This window comes from Caloenas nicobarica, chromosome 3, assembly GCF_036013445.1.
Source record: "Caloenas nicobarica isolate bCalNic1 chromosome 3, bCalNic1.hap1, whole genome shotgun sequence".
NCBI lineage: Eukaryota > Metazoa > Chordata > Aves > Columbiformes > Columbidae > Caloenas > Caloenas nicobarica.
In genome coordinates, this window is record NC_088247.1 from 122650433 (window position 1) to 122666105 (window position 15673).

The following is a 15673-nucleotide window of genomic DNA, read 5'->3' on the forward strand; positions in this document are numbered from 1 at the left end:
CTTCCGGCACCGGGCTGGCGGGCGGCGGTGTTCGTTTTCGGGACTTGCGGCCGTCCCTGCGACAGGGGCGCTTTCCTGCCGCGGCTCTCTGGCAGAAGTTGATTGACGGGAACCTGAGGAATCCAGCCTAGCAGATCCACCGGTCCTAGTAAAGCCAGGGAAACACAGAAAAGAAATGGAGTTTTTAATTGATACTGGAGTATCTTGTTCTATTTTGAACCAGGAAACGATACCCTCAGATAAAGATTTTGTAACTGTAGTGGGAGCTACTGGCCAACAAAAGAAAGCTTTATTTTTACGGCCAATCAAATATAAGTTAGGAAAACCAGTCGGAATGTATAAGTTCTTCTATATGCCTAGGTCTCCAAAACTGTTACTAAGACGAGACCTGTGAAAACAATTGAAAGCAATCATGACATTCAAACGGGGGAAAGTGAGATTCAAGATAAAAGAGCCGGGATTTTAATTGGCAATGATTCAAACCGACAAGCAAAGCCAAATAGCTCGGGAAATACTGGATCAAGTATTTGCAGGGGTATGGGCTTCGGCAGTTCCTGGTAAATCAAAGAATGCAGAACCAGTGAAAATTAATTTGAAAGCTGGAGCCGGACCGGTCAGAACTAGACCATATCCTCTGAAATTAGAGCATAGAGAAGGGGTAAAAGAAATGACCGGTAACTTTTTGCAGTTTAGGCTGCTGATAGAAGGTGAGTCAGAAGCGAGCACTTCAATCCGGCCTGTAAAGAAACCAGACAGTAAAAGCTATAGGTTAGTGCAAGATTGGAGAGCAATAAACAAAATTACCGCAGATTGACACCCGGTAGTAGCTAACGCTTACACATTGTTAGATAAATGGCGAGATAATCACGAATGGTCTACCGTGTTGGATTTCAAAGATGCCTTTTTCTGTCTTGCATTAGCCAAAGAGAGTCAGAAGCTTTTTGCTTTTGAGTGGGAAAATCCCTTTAGTGGGAGAAAGACCCAATTAACCTGGGTCGTGTCACCCCGGGGATTCAGGAGCAGCCCTGTGATTTTCGGAAACCAGTTAGCATGAGAACGTGACGCCTGGGAAGCTCTTCCGGGCAATGGGACTTTGTTGTCTCCTTATAGGCACGAAACCCGAAGAGGGTTGTGTGCAATGGACTGTAAGCTGACTGATTTTCTGCGATTAAGTGAGCATGGGGTTTCCCACAGAAGGCCCGGCTGATGCGGCACCGAGTGACTTATCTGGGATTGGAGATCTCCGGAGGACGGCGAGAGCTGGGGACAGAGCGGAAAGAACCTGTTTGCCGGACGCCGGAACCGGCGACGGTGAAAGGGCTGCGGACGTTTCTTGAAAGGACAGGTTGGTGCGGGCTTTGGATTTGGAATGGTGGACTCTCAGTAAAGCCTTTGTACGAACTGTTAAAAGAAAACAGCTCCGAGTTGAATTGGACGGGAGAAGCCGGGAGGGCTTTTTCGCAACTGAAAAAGGAACTGGCGAGGGCTCCGGCCCTGGGCCTCCCAGGTGTCACCAAACCATTTTGGTTGTACTCACACGAAAGGCAAAGTATTGCTTTGGGTGTTCCGGCACGGCGGTTAAGGTCTCCTAAGCGAGCCGTGGTCTGCTTCCCTAAGCAGCCAGACGAAGCGAGCAAAGGCCGGCCTGGCTGTCTTTGAGCCGTGGCAGCTGTCGCGCTCGACGTGCGGGAAGCTCGTAAGCTCACTGTGGGACAGCAAATGACTGTATTAGCGTCCCCTGAAATACCAGGCCGTGTGGGTGGAACAAGATGATGGAAATATTGCTACTACTGACATTGTCAATCCAGCTTCTCTCCTCAGTGGATCTGTTTCGGAGCCTGTGGTGTCCGATTGCTCGGAAACAACAGAAGCTGTTTACTCCAGCGGACCGGATCTAAAGGACCAGCCGGCCACTGGAGGATGCTGAAGGCTCCTGGTTCACCGTCGGAAGCAGCTCTGCGTAAAGCGAGGAGTACGTCAAGCCGGGTGTGCGGTGACAACTACCCACAAGGTAATCGAAACTAAACCTTTACCTGCAGAGACTTCTGCCCAGAAAGCTGCGCTCACACGAGCTTTAGAATTATCCAAAGAGAAGGAGGTTAATATTTGCACTGTTTCAAAGTATGTTTTTAGAATGGTGCGTGCCATTTGAAAAGAACAAAGTTTATTAACAGCAGAAGGCAGACAGATTAAATATGATGCTCCAATTGTTGGAAGCTGTGCCGTTGCTAGAAGAGTTGCCATCGTGCGTTGCAAAGGGCATCGAAAGGGAGCAGTGATCAGGAAACTGGAAATAAATTGGCAGATCGCAGATTATACTGCTAGACAAGCAGTGTCACGGCCCCCCTGCCCTGCCTGGCCTCGCTGGCTTTTCTGTTGTTCCGTGGCGGTCCTTCTCCCGCCCTTTCTAACTGCTTTCCCCTCCCTCCCCCAGCCAGCCATCCCCTCTTTCTTTTCTCTCTTCCTGGGTGTTTTTTTCTTTCTGCGTATCTCTCTCCAGCGGCCCAGCGCCGTTGGTTTGGTTCGTTTTTTTCCGCTCCGGCGCTGTCGCGCTCTCTGTGCCTCTTTCCCCTGGCTGTCGCTCTGTGGTGCTCCTCGTGTCTGTGTTTTTGCAATTCCTCCGTCTCTGTCCTGCAGCCCGTGCTATTGTCCTGCTCCCTGTCGTCGTTTCTCTCCCTGCATTCTGCCCCCGTCCTTTTTTCCCTTCCTCGCTCCATCTCTCGGTCCTGCTCCCTGCCCGCCCCCGTTCCTGTTTCTCTGCCCTTCTCCTTGTCTTTCCCCTCGTTTCTCTGTCCCGTTGCCTCTTTGTTTTTGTTTCCGTGACGGTCTGCCCCGCTCCCTGTCCCGCGGCCCGGCGCCCGTTTCTCCTTGGTCTGTCTCTCCCGCTGCCCATTCTAGGAGTTTTCCCCACCGTCTGTGTCCTGCTGCTGGTCTCTGATCTTGGCCTCTCCTTCCCTTTGCCCTGCCTCCCTGTCCCTTTTGCCTCTCTCTCTGTGTCGCCTTGTCTTGCTCCCTGTCCCTGTCTTTCTCTGACAAGCTGACCTGCTCCTTGCCCTCCTTTTTCGTGGAATCACAGGCTCATTCTGCTTGGAAAAGACACGTGCAATTTTATAATCTCTCGACTGTCTCGAGAAACTGCCTGGAAGAGATCATTCCTTTTCTTGTTTTCTTTTCTTTTTTTTTTTTTCTTTTCTGCAGCGCACGGCCAACAAGCGCTGCCGCTGGGCGATCCCTTATTCTGACTAATTCCTCTGCTTCTTTCTGCGCTATTTTCTTAAGATGCTGAACTCTAATTTCGAATTTTTGTTTTTCAAAGGGGGAGCTATGAACACCTGATGGTCAGCAGATCCCGCAGCCCAGGCGGGGAACAGAACGTGGGGGAGCAGAGCCCAATCGGGAGACGTTGCAACATCTTCCCTCCCCACCGTGCCATGGGGCAGCTGCTGGCCTGTGGGATGGGGACTGCGACTGTTTGGGGCACTGCCCCCAGTTTTGAAGAGTTGTGGTATGTACATATGTAAATGGCATTATGAGAGCAAGGAGCTGCTCGTGGGGTCTATTTCCCTTTTCTACCTTTTTTTGGAGAGAAAAGAAGGGGGGATTTGGGGGGGTGATGATGATGTTACTGGGGGGTCTGCTGATGGTACTGGAGGAGCAGGCCAGTGAGAGATGGGGGGGTTACAGCCCCAAAATGCCTGAAGGATCATGGGTAGGGTGTTTAGTGGTACTGTGGGGAGGAGAAATTTCTCCCTGTCCTCTGCAGGGAAAACAAAATAAAACAATCCTACATCAAAGCTGTCCTGGAGAAATACTTGCTGTTTGTCATTCAGGTTCTAGAACTGCCGGATGTCCTGTTAAAGGTTATGGTGGTGCAGGTCAGGGATCCCCAGGCTGTGCCGAGACCACAGGACGGCTGCTGGTGGAACAAAAGTCAAGGAGAACTTCTCAGAGGTAAGAACCTTTCGATTTGCTCTCCTCAGGACACATCCATTTGCTTCTGGGCCTCTCACAGGCTTACTCGCCACCTTGTTCCCTCAGAAACCCGTTTCCTTCCAGTTCCTCTGTGATTGCCCCGCCTGCCTTTGCGTGCCCGCAGGCTCTTTGGTGGCATCAAGGTGCCCGTTTGACCTTTTGCTTCATTAAATTCCCCTCTTTTTCTCTCTTCCCCTCAAAACTTCCCCATTTGCTTTTGGCACATCCCAGAGGCCTCATTTTTCCCTCTTGTACCCTCTCAAGACCGCTCTGTTTGCCCCTCCGCTCCCTTTAGAACTCCTCTGATTTCCACCTGCTCCTCTCAGGACAGCTGAGCTTGTCTTTTGGTTACCTGAGAGCCCTCATTTACCTTCCTTGTAGCCGCCCCCCGTGTTCTTGTTGCCTGGGGACCTGTTTGTGTATTTTGCAGCTCAGAGGCCTCTGTTTGCCTTTCTTCTGACCCAGAGCCCTTCACGTGGCCTCCAGTTGCTGTGGGACCTCTCCTTTGGGCAGCGTGCCCTGGAGCCATCGCAGGCACCCCGATCAGCTCCCCACATCCCTCTGTACCGTTCGTGTGCCCCCTGTCCCCTCGAGTCCCCTCCATTGTCGTTCCAGGCACCAGAATCAATGTGTGTGGCAAGTGGCCTCGTCAAACCACGTCCCTTCCAAGTGCCTCTGTCCCCCACATGGTCCTCTCGGGAGGAGGGCTTTAGTATTACTCTCTGTGGACTCGTTCGTCTTTCTTTAGACCTCTCCCGAAGGGTTTTGTCATTTATTTTCGTTTGAGATGCTTAAGTGTTACTTAAGGTGCTTGGTACTGTTTCTGCCATGTGGGGTTTGTTCTTGTTTCCAGCCTATCCTGGTGTTTTCTGTCCTTTGGGATTTATTTATTACTGTTGTGAGAGTCAGAGAGAAAACGAGGAGTCTCTGTGACTTACAACTATTGTTGATCTGCAGTGTTTTAGAGCAGGATTCTTACAGGATGTATTTCTCCCCAGAATGCAGCGCTGGTACAAGTTCACCAGGACACGTGTGTCCAGCAGGTCTGTCGGGCTGGGCAGGCGGTGAATGGACGCGCTGGCAGCGGCTGCTGAACCAGCCGGGGTTTGTTTGACCGTGTCCAGCCTCGTACGTGTGGTTTGTTTTCACTTGCGGGTTGAAACAGCAGTTTCCTTAATTAAAAATACCCCAACGTGGCCACAGTGATATCTCCTGCAGAGGCGTGTCCTCGAGAGGTCACGCCCCCAACTCCATCCCCTTTAAAGCTCCGCCCCTGCCAGTGTGTGCCCTCCCCAAGGGGCGTGTCCCATGCAGGCCCCTCCCCTTTCACCGCATCGCCCGAGGAGCATGACGCACTGAGGCCCCGCCCCCAACTCCTCCCAATGATCTCCCCTAAGCCACGCCCCCTCAGCATGTCCTGTAAAGGCTCCACCCCCTCCAAAGCCCCTCCCTTGCTAAGCCACGCCCCCTTGGGGCACATCCCCTGCTGACCCCACCCCCGAGTGGGCTGTCCAAGGGGTGACGTCTGCACAGGCTCCACCCCCCAGGCTCCTCCCACAGGGCGTGACACATGGAGGCTCCACCCCCTTCCCCAGGCGGGGCTCCCCGTGGGTGCGTCCTCTCATAGTCCCCGCCCCTCCGCACTGACCCCACCCCCTGCATGCGGTGCCCCCCCCATCTGTGCCCCATAAGTAACCCCATAGCAGCCCCACAGGTACCGCTATAGCAGCCCTGTACCTGCCCCTAAGTGCTCCAGACACGCCTCTGAAGAGCCCCTATAGCAGCCCCACAAGTGCCCCACAGGTACCGCCACAGCCGCCCCATCCTGCCCCGCGGCCGCTGCTGCGGGACCGCCGGAGCCCCCGGCCCCACACCCGCCCCGCAGCCCCACAGCGCGCGGCCTCGCGGCCCCGGTGCCGGTGAAGCCACGTCCTAGCTGCGGCCGGAGGAGCCGCCGCTTTCCCCCCCCCACATCCCCCGATCGCCGTTGATGCTGCGGCCGGAGGAGCCGCCGCTTTCCCCCCCACACATCCCCCGATCGCCGTTGCCGCTGCGGCCGGAGGAGCCGCCGCTTTTCGCCCCCCCACATCCCCCGATCGCCGTTGCCGCTGCGGCCGGAGGAGCCGCCGCTTTCCCCCCCCCACATCCCCCGATCGCCGTTGCCGCTGCGGCCGGAGGAGCCGCCGCTTTCCCCCCCCCACATCCCCCGATCGCCGTTGCTGCTGCGGCCGGAGGAGCCGCCGCTTTCCCCCCCACACATCCCCCGATCGCCGTTGCCGCTGCGGCCGGAGGAGCCGCCGCTTTCCCCCCCCCACATCCCCCGATCGCCGTTGCTGCTGCGGCCGGAGGAGCCGCCGCTTTCCCCCCCACACATCCCCCGATCGCCGTTGCCGCTGCGGCCGGAGGAGCCGCCGCTTTCCCCCCCCCACATCCCCCGATCGCCGTTGCCGCTGCGGCCGGAGGAGCCGCCGCTTTCCCCCCCCCACATCCCCCGATCGCCGTTGCCGCTGCGGCCGGAGGAGCCGCCGCTTTCCCCCCCCCACATCCCCCGATCGCCGTTGCCGCTGCGGCCGGAGGAGCCGCCGCTTTTCGCCCCCCACATCCCCCGATCGCCGTTGCTGCTGCTGCTGCTGCTGCTGCCGCCGCCGCCTCAGGAGCTGCCGCTTTTCCGCCCAGCCCCGACTCCCCGCCCCGCCTCAATCGCCGCCGCCAGACGAGCAACCGCTTCCTGCTTCTTCCGCCATCTTGTCTCCCCCCCCTTTTCGCCGCCGCTTTTTTATAGTGAGGCAGGAGGGGGCGCCCGCTGATTGGCTGCCGGCGCCCGGCGCGAAAGCCGCCCATTGGCTCATCCCCGCGCGGGCTTCTCCGAGGGGGTGGGAGAAAGGTGCTGATTGGTGGTCGTATCGCTGAGGGGAGAAAGGCGCTGTTTGGTCACTGCCTTCCCGCCGAGGTTCGCCCAGCCCGTGCCAGGCGCTGATTCGCTAGTGCCTCTGAGGTAAAAAAGGCGCTGATTGGTCGCCGTCTTCCCGCCGACGTTCTTCCACAGTAACGAGGCGCTGATTGGCCAGCGCGGCTGAGGCGGGCGTCTCGTCCATTGGCCGGAGGGCGGGCGGAGGGCGGGACCGGGCGGGACAGCGAGGTGATAAAGGACGTGGCGGCGGCGGCCGCGCGCTCTTCTCGGGGCTGCCGAACCGGCTGGTCCGCACCCCCCGCCGCGGGACCCGAGGGACCGAGAGCAGCGGGAGCGGCGGCTGGAACCGATTAACGGGCGGGTCAGGGCGTTAATTATCGTGCGGGTGTTAATTGGGGCTCGGCGGGGTGACGAGCGCCCGGCGGGCTTGGGTGTATTTGGGGCTTTGATCGAAACTGGGGGTTTAAAAGCCGTGGGTTTGTGGCTGTTGGGGTGGGGGCTGAGGCTCCCGCAGCCGCTTTAACTGTTCGAATCGTTGTGTTCAAAGCGGGAGGAGCCGGTTTGGGGCTTTTCTCGGGAGTCCGGGGAGGTTTGGGTCTAGTTCGGCTTCTAGAAGTTTTTTTTACATATTTTAGGGGGGTTTTGGGTGCCAATTTGTGCTAAAAGGCACCTTTAAAATCTCTTTATTGTCATTTTGTCAGGAGAATTAATGTTTAAAGCTCGGGAGGAGGTTTGGGGCTTTTTTCCCAGGAGTTTGAGTCCAGATTAGGGGTTTTTTTTTAATGTTATTTTTTTTAATGTGTTTAAAAGGTTTATTTGAGGTTTTATTTGGAACATTTTGGGCGGGTTTGAGGCTCCTAAAATTTAATTGTTCGATTTATTAAAGTTAATGTCGAAATTATTCTATTTAAAGTCGGGAGGGGCCATTTGGGTCGAAATCGCATTTTAAAGGTATTTAAAGTTGCGGATCCCACTTTGGGGCTAATTTGTGACTTTAAAGCTTTTAAAACTTCATTTGAACCGGTTTATGGAGCAGTTCAAACCGGGGAATCGGGTTTTCCGGGTTTGGAGCCGAATTGGGGTTTTTACCAACCGGCCGATTTATTTGGGCTCTTGCACTTCAATGGTTTTTGCGGTTTTATTTTACCGGGGTCGGGCGGTTCGAGGCTCCTGGAGCCGCTGAATTGTTTTAATTATTTAAAGCTGCGAGGAGCCGTTTTGGGACTGTTTGGCTCTAAATCGGCTTTTTAAAGGTTTATTTAACGCCTCTAAAGCTCGAGGGGCAGATTTGGGGCTTTAAAGCTTTTAGAATCTATTTACTGATAACGAATTTATTCAATAGATTAATATTTAAAGCGCAGGGGGAGATTTGGGGCTGTTTCCCAGGATTACGAGTCCAAATTCGGCTTTTTATTTTAACTGCTTATTAATTTAAAATATTATATTTAAACGGGGCTTTATGAGGTTTTTTTTTAATTGAGGTTTTTAGGGGTTTTTTTAGCTTTTTGGGCGGTTGTGAGGCTCCTAAAGCCGCTTAATTGTTGAAATAATTTAATTGTTTAAATAATTGTGTAAATTACTGTATTTAAAGTCGGGAGGGGCATTATGTTGCTTTTTGAGGCGATTTGGGGGCTGAATTCACTTTACCGAACATATCTAAAGTTCGGGGTCCCAGATCTGGTGTTTTTAAAATCTATTTATCGATAATTTACCAAATTAATATTTAAGCGGGAACAAACTCGGCTTTTTTAACCCGCTGCCATTTTGTCTCCCCCCTCACCCTGAGCGGGGTGAGGAGACGCCCGCTGATTGGCCGGTGCCAATTGGCCTCCCATTGGCTCAGCCCCGCGCGGCTGTCTCCCAGGGGAGGAAGGCGCTGATTGGTCGCCGCGTCCCTAAACCCAATTAATTCTTTAAATTGTATTATTTAACTATTACTATATTATTTAATATGGTAATATATGAATTTAAAAAATATAGATCTATAAAATTAACATATTAGTGTATTAACAATATAATATAAATTATATAATAATATGATGAATAATAAAAATATATCTTGTATTATATACTAAGCATCAATTACTATTATTAATTAATTAATATATAATAACATAATATAATAATGTGATGTATAATGTATTATAACAATATTTATGATGTGTTAATATTCATTAATATTAATATCTGTATTGATATAGTAATATATAATTACTATATAATATATGTAATACATTAATATATATCTTATTCTATTATATAAAGCTGGGAGGGACCATATTTGGGTGGGGTTTTGATATTTTTGGGCTGTTTTTAGGATAATTTGTGCTCCAAGAAGCTTTTAAGATCAATTTTTTTTTGGCAATCAATTTGCTCACTAAGTTAATATTTAAGCAGGGCGGGGTTGGGGCTATTTCCCAGGATTTTGAAGCAAATAACGCCTTTTTTTGTGTGTTTTTTTGTTTGTTTGTTTTTTGGGTTTTTTTTTACAACTGCAGCTCCTGCTCAGAGAACACTGAAGGCAGTCTGGCCACGCCCCCCCATCTTCTCCACCCTGGCCACGCCCCCCTCCAGCCGGCCACGCCTCCACTGCCCACTATGGGGGGAGTCACAAGGGTCTATGGGGCGGTTGTGGGGGGTCACAGGGGTGTGGGGTCAATGGGGCTGTTGTGGGGTGAAACACCCCACAAGAGGCTGAACCCCCTGCAGGTGAGTGACCTACACACTGACCCACACCCTGTAGTTCTTCCACTCTGCCCCATAGATTCACAGCACCTCATAGCTCCTCTACTCTGCCCTATAGACCCACAGCACCCCATAGCTCTTCCACTCTCCCCCATAGATGCACACCAGTGCCCCACAGTAACTCATACCTCTCCCACTCTGCCCCATAGACCCACAGTGCTGACCCACAGCACCCTAGAGCTCCTGCACTCTAACCCATAGACCCACAGCGCCCTGTAGTTCCCCCCCTCTGCCCCATAGATCCACAGCACTGCCCCACAGCACCCCATGGCTCCTGCACTCTGACCCATAGACCCACAGTGCAGCTCCACAGCATCCCATATCTTGTTCACTCTGCCCCATAGACCCAGAGCATGTCATTGCTCCTCCACTCTGCCCCATAGATCCACAGTGCTGCCCCACAGCGCCCCATAGCTCCTGCACTCTGCCCCTTAGGCCCACAGTGCTGCCCCGCAGCACCCTTTAGCTGCTGCACCCTGCCCTATACATACATAGCACCTCATGGCTTCTACATTTTCCCCCACAGATCCACATTTCTGCCCCACAGCACCCCACACCTCTGTCCACATCACCACCCTTTCTGACCACGCCTCCACTGCCCACTGGGGGGGGGGGGGCACTAGGGTCTATGGGGTGGGTGTGGGGAGTCATGGGGGCTGTAGGGTCAATGGGGCTGTTGTGGGGTGAAACACCCCAGAAGAGGCTGAACCCCCAGCAGGTGAGTGACTCACACACTGACCCACAGTGACCCATAGCACCCCATAGCCCCTCTACTCTGCCCCATAGGTCAACAGCACCCTGTAGCTGCTCTCACTCTGCCCCATAGATGGACAGCACTGCCACACAGCACCCCATAGAATCTTCACTCTGCCCCATAGATGGACAGCACTGCCTCACAGCACCTCATATCTTGTTCCCTCTGCCCCATAGATGGACAGCACTGCCACACAGCACTCCATAGAATCTTCACTCTGCCCCATAGATGGCAAAGCACTGCCCCACAGCACCCCATGGCTCCTGCACTCTGACCCATAGACCCACAGCACTGCTGCACAGCACCCCATAGCTCATCCACTCTGCCCCATAGATCCACTGCAGTGCCCCGCAGCACCCTGCTTCCTCCACTCTGCCCCATACATACATAGCACTGCCCCACAATGTCATGGCTCCTCCACTCTGCCTCAAACATTCACACCAGTGCCCTCAGTAGCTCGTACATCTTCCACTCTGCCCCATAGATGCACAGCGCTGCCCCATAACACCCTAGAGCAGCTCCACTCTGGCCTCGAGACCCACAGTGCTGCCCCACAGCACCCCATGCCTCCTCCAATCTGCCCCATAGATCCACAGCACTGCCCTACAGCACCCCATGGCTCCTGCACGCTGCCCCACAGCAGCCCATAGCTCCTCTACTCTGCCCCATAGTCCCACAGCACCCCATAGCTCTTCCTCTCTGCCCCATAGATCCACACCAGTGCCCCACAGTACCTCATACCTTTTCCACTCTGGCCCATAGCCCCACAGTGTTGACCCACAGCACCCTAGAGCTCCTCCACTCTGCCCCATAGACCCACAGCACCCTGTAGTTCCCCCCTCCGCCCCATAGATCCACAGGACTGCCCCACAGCACCGCATCGCTCTTCCGCTCTGCCCCATCGACCCACAGTGCTGACCCACAGCACCCTAGAGCTCCTCCACTCTGCCCCATAGACCCACAGCGCCCTGTATTTCCCCCCCTCCGCACCATAGATCCACAGCACTGCCCCACAGCACCCCATGGCTCCTGCACTCTGACCCATAGACCCACAGTGCTGCTCCACAGCACGCCATATCTTGTTCACTCTTGCCTCATAGAACTGCAGCACCCCATAGCTCCTCCACTCTGCCCCCTAGATCCAAAGCACCCCATAGCCCCTCTACTCTGCCCCATAGGTCAACAGCACTCTGTAGCTGCTCTCACTCTGCCTCATAGATGGACAGCACTGCCACACAGCACCCCATAGAATCTTCACTCTGCCCCATAGATGGCACAGCACTGCCCCACAGCACCCCCTTGCTCCTGGACTCTGACCCATACACCCACACTGTTGCCCCACAGCACCCCATATCTTGTTCCCTCTGCCTCACAGACCCACAGCACTGCTGCACAGCACCCCATAGCTCATCCACTCAGCCCCACAGATCCACTGCAGTGCCCCACAGCACCCGTGCTTCCTCCACTCTGCCCCATGCATGCATAGCACTGCCCCATACCCTCATAGCTCCTCTGCTCTGCCCCATACATTCACACCAGTGCCCCCAGTACCTCATACGTCTTCCACTCTGCGCCATAGATACACAGTGCTGCCCCATAACACCCTAGAGCTCCTCCACTCTGCCCTCAAGACCCACAGTGCTGCCCCACAGCACCCCAGAGCTCCTCCACTCTGCCCCATAGTTCCACAGTGCTGCCCCACAGCACCCCACAGCTCCTCCACTCTGCCCCATAGTCCCACACTGCTGCCCCACAGCACCCCACAGCTCCTCCACTCTGCCAATAGATGCACAGCGCTGCCCTACAGCACCCCATACATCCTCCACTGCCCCGTACATCTACAGCAGTGGCCTACCGCACCCCATGGCTGCCGCGCTCTGCCCCATAGTCCCACAGTGCTGCCCCACAGCACCACATGGCTCCTCTACTCTGCCCCTTATAGCCACAGTGCTGCCCTACAACACCCTTTAGCTGCTGCACTTTACCCTAGAGATGCGTACCACCCCATAGCTTCTGCATTCTGCCCCATAGATCCAGGTTTTTGCCCCACGGCACCCCACACCTCTGTCCACATCACCACCCTTCCCTCCCGACCACGCCTCCACTGCCCACTATGGGGCGGTCACAAGGGTCTATGGGGCGGTTGTGGGGGGTCCCGGGGTCTGCGGAGTCAATGGGGCTGTTCCCGGGTTAGGGGGTAGGGTCATGAGGGTTAGGGAACATGGGGACACAGAGACGCCCATGGGCTGAGTGTGCACATGGGGACACTGAGACCCCTGTGGAGGCAGTGGGGACACTGGAGACCCCCCTGCAGTGAGGGGGGGTGGGGCATGGGGGACCCCGACCCCCGTTCCCCCCCCGGGTGTCAGCTCTGCGGGTTCTGCCACCAACGCGCGTCCCTGACGTGGCACATGCTGCGCCATGGGGGGGGCAGGGGCCATCCCTGCCCTGCCCCCACTGCTTCTGGACCCCCCAGCGCCTCAAGTTCCAGGCAATCAAGAGCCTCCATGAGCTCCCCCGAACCACCCCTGTGGCACCTTGGGGACCCCTGACCCCTCCGGCACCCTGTGCTTGGTGACCCCCAACCCCCCGCGCCCCTTTGCCCTTGGGCCCTTCCTCTGTTATTTATTTCCTGTTGACCCCCCGGGGTGTGTGGGACTGGGGGGACCGTGGGGCCCACGGTTTTGTCTTGGGGGGGGGTCACCCTTGGGCCCCCCCATTCCATTAAAGTGATGGATTTTGCTGCTGTCGTTGCTCTCTGGGGGGGGGCGGGGCGCCATTTGGGGACACAGCTCCACCCCCAGTGCTGAACGCGGGGGATCGGGGGGGCTATGGGAAGAGTCTATAGGGGCAGCGGGACACCCCGAGGATGTCGTGGGGACCCCCCTCCATGGGAGCCAAGGACACAGCGGGGACCCCTTGGGGCCACGGGGACACTGAGGGGACCCCCAGGGATCTTCCCCTGGGACCCCGAGGGGACCCACCTGGGAATCACGAAGGCGCCTGGGTCCCAGTGGGGGTGTCACCTCCAGAGCCCCCCAAATGCCGTGGGCACCCCCGTGGCCCCTTCCCCAGTACCCAGGAGCTGCCCTGCCCCCCGCAAGGAGCCCCAATGCCCCCCGGCTGGTGTCAGACCATCACCTGCCCCCCCTTTTTGTGCACCCCCAAATGGGAGTAAATGGGTTCCCCCCTCCCATCCCCCGAGGGTTGTCCTGGTCCCTGGAGCTGGGGGGGCGCCAGGACCCGGGGGGGAACCCGGACCGAGCCCCGGCTTGGAGGCCGCGCCCCCGGGCCCGACAGAAACCGGCAGAGCACGACAGAGCCCGATAAGGGCCGACGGAGCCTGACAGGGCCCGACAAAACTTGAAAGAGCACGATAGAGCCCCACAGAACCTGACCAAAGTCAACAGACCCTGACAGCGCCCGATAAAGCCCGACAGAGCCCAACAAAGTCCGATAGAGTTTGACAGAGTCTGTCACATCCCGACAAAATCTGACAGAGCCCGAGAAAGTCCAACAGAGCCTGACAGAGCCCGTCAAAGCCCGATATAGACCGACAGAGGTCAACAGAGCCCGGCAGGGCCCGACAGATCCCAACAAGGCGTGACAGGGCCTGACAAAGCCCGACCGATCTTGACACAGCCCAAGAAACCTGAGAGAGCCCGACAGAGCCTAAGAGAGCACCACAGGGCCTGACAAAGCCCGACAAAGAGTGACGGAGCCTGCCAAGGCCTCACACAGCCCGACGGAGCCTTAAAGGGCCTGGCAGGGTTCGACAGGGCCTGACAGCGCCCAACCGAATCTGAGAGAGTCTGACGGAGGCCTGTAGGGGAGCCCTGGGGAGGAATGGGGAGCTCTGGGGAGTCGAGACATGTTTTGGGGAGCTCTGGGGAGGAATGTGGAGCTCTGAGGAGCCAAGATACGTTTTGGGGAGCCCTGGGGAGGAATGGGGAGCCCTGAGGAACCAAGACACATTTTGGGGAGTCCTCGGGAGGAATATGGAGCCCTGAGAAACCAAGACACATTTTGGGGAGCCCTGAGGAACCAAGGCGAGCCCTGGGGAGAACTTGGCAGCCTCGGGGAATCGATGCGAACCCTGGGGAGGACGGTGGATCTCAGAGGAGCCCCAGGGAGACGAGGCGATAGCTGGGGAGGGTCCGGAGAGCCCTGGAAGATGAGGGGGGTCCTGGGGAGACCTTTGGCGTCCCAGGGAGGCAAAGAAAGCCCTGGGTTACTTTTTAGAAGAGATTCTCGTAGAATATATTTATTACCATATTAAATATTGACCCTGCCCCTTCCCCAGGTGGTTTGGTCAGGGTGGTGGGCGGGGCCTGGGCCGATTGACCCCTCCCCTTCCCCAGGGGATTGTGGGAGGGGGGGTGGGCAGGGCCCGGGGTATTTGAGCCCCAGCCCCTGGGCAGGGAGCTCATTCTACTCCAGGGCTGCTTTGGTGCTGGTTCTCTGCTGTTCCTTCAGCAGTGGGCAGCTTTTGAGCTGTTTAGTCAGCATGGACAGACCTGTTTGGAGAAGTGGAGGTGTCTGCTAGAGGTAAGAGCTTCAGGAGCAGCGAAGGTTCAACAGCAGCTGTAGCAGAAAGTGTGTTTGTAACTATGCTTAATTAATTGATTCAATTCTAGGTGCTTTGCATTTTCCCAGAACTCCTGACTGCAATGAAAATGGAGTGTTGTTCTTTGGTTTGCAGTGCTGCATACCAAGCTGCTGATACAATCTCTCCTCCTAGGACTGATGCTCAGTTTATCTAGCGGGGGTTAGAGTGAGCATCTTGTATCTGTAGATGGAGTTCTAGCACTTCTGAAGGAAGCAGCGGGGCCATAAGGCAGAGTGTCTTTCTGGCTCTGGGGTGGCTCATCGCCTCCCTCATCACCCACAGAAAACCGTGTTGTCCCCAGAACCCTTGCAGCAGGCGGTGGCCCCTGGTGGATCAGTCAAATGTACTTCCCAGAACTCAGCCAAGGTGAGCAGTGGCTATTAGACTAGTACTGGTAAATATTACCCTGGTGCTTAATAGTCTGCATGTATGTTTTTTTCTTATTGCAGGTGATGGAGGGGAAAGTGGCAACTGCAGGAAGATCCCCGTGAGCCCATGTGGTGTTTTCCTATGTTGAGGATGAATTCAGTCCCTTGGCCCTCTGAAAGCTAAGGGGAGACACAGGGGCTGGGAACTGCGGGGGCAGGGGGGAGTTAAAGTTCTCAGAGGGGAAAGGACCAACCAGGAACAGTCCCCTTTGGGTGGGCAAAGGGTGCAGGGAACCTTACAGCGCGATGCCAGC

The 15673-nt window shown here is 55.5% G+C and overlaps 1 long non-coding RNA gene across 3 annotated transcripts; it reads left to right on the top strand.

The window, feature by feature from the left end:
* The first annotated feature begins 3256 nt into the window (after window positions 1-3256).
* On the top strand, window positions 3257-9496 carry LOC135987397 (uncharacterized). 3 transcript variants are annotated; one of them, XR_010606000.1, is made up of 3 exons: window positions 3257-3505; window positions 3831-3951; window positions 9382-9496. It is a non-coding gene; the product is annotated as an uncharacterized LOC135987397 (long non-coding RNA). The 3 variants fall into 3 exon arrangements; XR_010605999.1 differs by lacking the exon at window positions 9382-9496 and adding an exon at window positions 4971-5183 and having other exon boundaries at window positions 3258-3505; XR_010605998.1 differs by lacking the exon at window positions 9382-9496 and adding an exon at window positions 4299-4963 and having other exon boundaries at window positions 3272-3505.
* The last annotated feature ends 6177 nt before the right edge of the window (window positions 9497-15673 follow it).